Source organism: Syngnathoides biaculeatus, chromosome 5 (genome assembly GCF_019802595.1).
Source record: "Syngnathoides biaculeatus isolate LvHL_M chromosome 5, ASM1980259v1, whole genome shotgun sequence".
Taxonomy (NCBI): Eukaryota; Metazoa; Chordata; class Actinopteri; order Syngnathiformes; family Syngnathidae; genus Syngnathoides; species Syngnathoides biaculeatus.
This window is the reverse complement of record NC_084644.1, coordinates 19,198,341-19,204,340: the sequence shown is the minus strand read 5'-3', so window position 1 is coordinate 19,204,340 and position 6,000 is coordinate 19,198,341.

The window sequence follows — 6,000 nt, the reverse complement described above, 5'->3', positions numbered from 1 at the left end:
TATCCCTGATCGACAACCTGTGTGTACCGACCTTCGCCTGTTCTCCGACCAACCTTGTAAGCCTGACTCCTTCGTTACTTCTGCCTGCTTTGATTGTTCTCCTGTGTACCGACTCCTGCCTGCCCGCTCACCTGCTCTCTTTGCCCGACGTCCCAAATACCGCTGCTGCACCGGACTGCCTGCTCGATCCCCTACCTCTGCATATAATAAACGTCTCTCCTTGAACTCCCTTGCATCTTCCAAGTCCTGCATTTGGGTCCTACTCTCGTTCCGATGGGACGTGACACTCCTTTTAATGAATGTTATGAAATATGGGAGAACACGGGAGTGGCCAGAGAAAACCCACGCTGGGATGGGGAGAACATGCAGACGCCACAGAAGCAGGCTGGGATTTGCACCCCAGTCCTCAGAACTGTGAGGCCAACACTCTACAGCTACGCCACTGTGCCAACATGTAATAAACCAACTCCTATAAATTCTCATGCATATTGCCCTTTTCTTCCCCAAATATGTATTCAAGTTTGAAAGATTGCATTATACAGAGGTATAAGGAACGTGAAAAGAAAATCTTTCACATTGTATTAACATAAACTGGTACCTAGGGGTTGTGAAAAAGGTTCATGCTGGAGTATATCCCAGCTATCTATCTTTAGGGGAGAGGCGGGGTACAACTTGAATCGGTCGCCAGAGCTTTTTATATATTTATAATATATTTAATGTCTGATGTTTCAGACTTAACTGAGAATCCTAACTTATTCACACACCCATGAAATGCACAACAATATTTGGGTTTTCATTCTGATTTTTTCGGGGGCTCAAAAGGGGATCATTTGAAATGTCCATCTAGATTTTGATGACGTTTGGTTGCCGTTTTATGACATTAAGCGATGGTACGCTTTTACAGTATAGTGAGTGACTACAGTTAGGAAAATACTGAACCATCCAACCATTGTCTGCACCGCTTCTCCTAACAAGGGTGTGCTGGAGCTTATCCCAGAAATCTATGAGTGAAAGGCAGGATACACCCTGAATTGGTCACCGTCCAATTGCAGGACATACAGAAACAAACAACCATTCACACTTACATTCACACCTGCTGGCAATTTATGGTTCCATTAATTTACCAGGCAGGGTTTTTATTTACTTATTTTTTCTGAATGTAGGAGAAAACCCTCACAGGGGAGAACATGAAAACTCCATACAGTCGAGGCCTGATTTGAACTTGGGTCCTTAGAACTGTGAAGCAGACATGCTAACCTTTTGTCAACCACGCCATGACAAGTGGTCACAGTTTTGTGACCCTTAGCAATGTTAAGCTTTCCTGTATAGTGAGCGTCTTTGGTGAGCAAAATGCTCAAAGTCCATCCGTCCATTCATCCATTTTTTTTAGCCGCTTATCCTCACGAGAGTCATGGGAGTGCTGGAGCCTATCCCAGCTGTCAAAGGGCAGAATGCAGGGTACACCCTTAACTATATATATATATATATATATATATATATATATAAATGCCATTAATATTTTTTCAGATGGGAGGGGGTCAGAATTTGCGATTTTCACCAATTCAACAATTTCAACAATTGGAAGTAGTTTTGTGACATTAAGCAGTGACATGATTTTTTTTTTTCCAAATGAATCATCCCAACACTAGATTTAAAAACAAGATCATCTTAGTGCATGCATACAGAGCAGAATATGTATTTGAAATATCTAATAAAATACTAATAATACTTTGTGTTTGAACCATTGATAACAGCAAATCATAGGTATGCATTGTACACAAGTCAAAGAGTTTTTTTTAATGTTTGGGGTCGGGGGTGTGCATTATACTGGAGAGTGTATTATACATGAAAAATTGTTGTACTCCAACCTTACCACTGAAATGAGATATCCTTTCCTGATTTATCTATTTGTTTTTATATTTTTAACAAAGGCATATTATGACAGGGATAAATTCCTATTTCTCTGGAACAAAATGCATGTATATATATATATATATATATATATATATATATATATATATATATACATATATTATTGTAATAAATCCATCTTTTTAAGATGTCATTTTATGAGACTAAAGGTACCCATTTGACATCCCTTTTACTTGGCAGCCTATGTGCAACTACTGTGTGCTTTATTTTGTCTGTGTGGGCACAATGAAAGAAAAGGACAAACTTTTATTCTGCTTAATGCTTTTTGCAGAAATTATTCTGAACTGATCTTTTCCTGTTGTAATATCTCATACATCTCAACATCTCAAAAATTAAATAAAATGTATTGTTTCGTGTTGACAATAAGGTAGAGCTTTTTTTAAGGCCGTTGTATATTTTGGATTTTTGGGATCCTGAATTTTGACTTTATATTTGATTTTATGTCTATCAAAAACTACTAACATATGAAGATTCTGAAATAAATAACTTTATAGAGGGACTCAACCAATGTATGGCATTTTTTTAGCTTTGACTATTTTCTTCACTTTATTTTTGTTTTGTGTTGGATGCTCAAAGGTGACAACTACTGCGAGTACGGCAGACTTCAATAAGCTGTCTTTTTACGTGGTTCACGTATTGATATGTGTGCAAGCGTATGGAGCGGAATGTGCAGACTTGCTTTTTATTTTAGTTTCTGGCCATGTGGTCCCTCCACCAACATGCAATACATTGGGCCCAATACTTTGCGTCACCGCAGGCATGTGACCCAAAGGAGAGTGTCGTATCTACAATATCTCTGATTAGTGTGCTTGACTCGCTTACTTCCAGTTTTTTGATGTTCTGCTTTTTATATTGTGTTGTTACTAATTGTAGAAGGTTTTACAAATAACGAGCTCATTTTTAAAATGTAAGGACTATAAAGCTTTGTTTGAACTGGTATGCATTTTTTTCAGGAAATACTATTCAAAAACTGTGATGAAAATGACGAAAAACACTCTAAATTGTTGAGCAAAAATGAATAAATAAATAACCAAACAATCCCCTGAATGATTCCTAAGTCTTTTGGGAGAATAGTGTGTAGACTGATGACGTGAAAGTGTCATGATCCTGCCGCTTCAGCACGAGCTGTGCGGCTGCGCTAATTGGGAGGCACACACCTGTGCCTCATGCGGGCTGATCATCCCCCGTATATATAGGACCCGGTGACGACTGGTCCTCCGCCAGTTCGTTGAGCTTTATGTCCCGTTCCAGCACTCTCGTATTCCTGACTGAACCTGTGTGTACCGACCTCCGTCCGTTCTCTGACCAACCTTGTAAGCCTGACTACTTGATACTTCTGCCTGCGTTGATTGTTTCCCCGTGTACCGACTACTGCCTGCCCACTCATCTGCTCTCTTCGCCCGACGCCCCAACAACCGCTGCTGCACCGGACTGCCTGCTCGATCCCCGACCTCTGCATACAATAAACGTGTCTCTTCCTGAACTACCTAGCGTCTTCCGAGTTCCTGCATTTGGGTCCTACCTCTCGTTCAGATGGGACGTGACAGAAAGATGAACATTTTGAAACATGTCTGTCTTGTTACATCTGGTAGGAATAGAACACGAAATTTTAGAAAAAGGACATCAAACCAATAGTGTAACACGGTCGGTGGTCGTGTGATTCTCTGGGGCTGCTTTGACTTTCAGGACCTTGATGACTTGCTGTGATTAATGGAACCATAAATTCTAGTCTTTGCTACAAAATTCTCAATGGCAACATACAGCCATCAGTTTGTGACCTCAAGATGAAGATTGATTGGTTCGGAAGCAGGACAATGATCCAGAGCACACCTGCAAGTCAACTTCTGAATGGGAGCTACTTTGCTCTTTCAGCACCTGGACAACATGCTGTGACTGACAGAACCATGAATTCAGCTCTTTATGAGAAAATCCTGAAGGAGAATCTTTGGGTATTGGTTTATGACCTCAAGGTGAAGGGGACCTGAGATCTGCAGCAGGACAATGATCCAAAACACACCGGCTAGTCAAATTCGCAATGGCTTTAATGAAAAAAAAAAAAAATGAAAGCGAAGGCGTTGGAGGGGCCTCCTCTATGTCTGGACTCTTGTCCGATTAAAATACTGTATTTAAAAAGAAGAGAATTATGCTCGAAAAGGCTCCATTGTGAATTCTGAATTAAACAGCTCTGTAATGATGAGCAGACAAAAAAAAAAAATCTCCACAGAAATGTAAAATACTCATTACCATTTATACATGTAAAAAATTCATGGTTTCAGTTGTTACTCCTAAGGAAAGCCCAATTAGTTTTTATGTTTAGAGGGCTGTTACTTTTACACATAGGGCAAGGTAGCCTTGAATATTTTCTCCCCTAATAAATAATACTGTATCACCATTTAAAAACTGCATTTGGTTTACTTGGATTAAGTTTTTGTCTGATGTTTACACCTGTCTGATAATCCTAAACTTTAAAGTCTGTAAAATGCAAAAACAATAATAATAGTTTGAGGGTACACATACTTTTACATGGCACTGTGTATTTGATTAATAAATAATTTTCCATGACACACCTGTTGATCTTTTATTCTCATGGCACCTGGTTTGGAATCACAGGCATGGATGGACAAGTTATTGTTGTTTTTGGTAGAAATTACGGTAGAATTCTTTGCATAATACTGAGTCTTTTTTGGCCTCAAATATAAATAATAATAATAATACAAATACAAATAAAAACCAGGATACCTCATTGAGGTTTCCTAGTTATTTTAAATACATATCATGATCCACTAGAGTTGAATCACACCAAAAACGTCAGTCAGTACTCAGTGTAATTACAGCATGTTTGGGGAGACAATTTTTTTCTTCATTCTTTAGATGACACATAGATTACAAAAAGAGGGATGTCCTTTTCCAACTGTGTGAGATATTTTGTTGACTAAAATCTACATCTGAAAAATATGGCTTCAGAAGCTAGCGGCTCAGTGGCGCAGCTTTAGTTGGCCTCACAGTTCTAAGGACTGCTCGATGACAGCTGGGATTGGTTCCAGCACTCCTGCAACCCTCCTGAGGATAGGCGGCTCAGAAAATAGATGGATGGATGGATGGTTTTCAGAAGCTGGACAGTTTTTGTTTTCTGGTCTCAGCGCCTTGCACAAGCTGCTGTTGGAGGCCTCGGCACTGACTGACACTGTGAATGATCGTGAAATCTCGTAGGTGCATTTGCTTGCATACCTGTGATCTGTACACCACCGCACTTGTCTTCTTAACTTGCTGGGTAATAAGCTCCTTCAGAGATCACCCTTTATGCTGCCCCTCAACCCCTCCCACCTCTCTACTGATAGGATCTGGAGTATCGCTTTATTTCCAACTCTTTTCATTTTCCTTAAGAAAATGTCAGTTTAATCATATCGTAATGCTTTGATAATGGGTTTCTTTTTTTTTTTTTTTACAGGCAAAGAAGAACAGTCACTTCAGTGTCTCAAAAGCCCAAGATATGGAGGGAAGGAGAGACTGTTTCTTTCTAAATTAAATTCACACACGCTCTTCCTCAGTGTTGCATTGTGTGTGTTTGAAACTGAAGCGCTTTTCACCCCTCTTGACAATCACACAAAACATTTAATAGTTTCATGTGCACAAGTGGAGACTATTAATTTTTACATTTTCAGTAATTGTGAGGTTTAAATTGGCACTAAAAAGCCTTTTCCGTCTTCAACTGAGGCTCGACCCTTTTTTGTGTGTGTTATACAAGGGATTGTTTTGGTGTAAATTTCTACATCTTTTTGGAATGCAAATAATTTTAACAGCAAATTGCTAGAAGTATATCTCAGCACAAGAGTCAACAAATAAATGGTTTGTACAGTGTATCTTTATGCGACTGTCAGTGCCCCATTTACAAGCGTGTGTGCGTGTGCGTGTGCGTGTGTGTGCACGCGAGTGTGAGATTCCCCCAAAACAACTCCACTAATCGCCTGTCACTCACATTGACAGGCAGGTGAGGTGACAGTTGCACACAATTCTTTGCATACGCTGCTGAGTAAATATGTGTTAAAATGATACAACAAACTATGTACA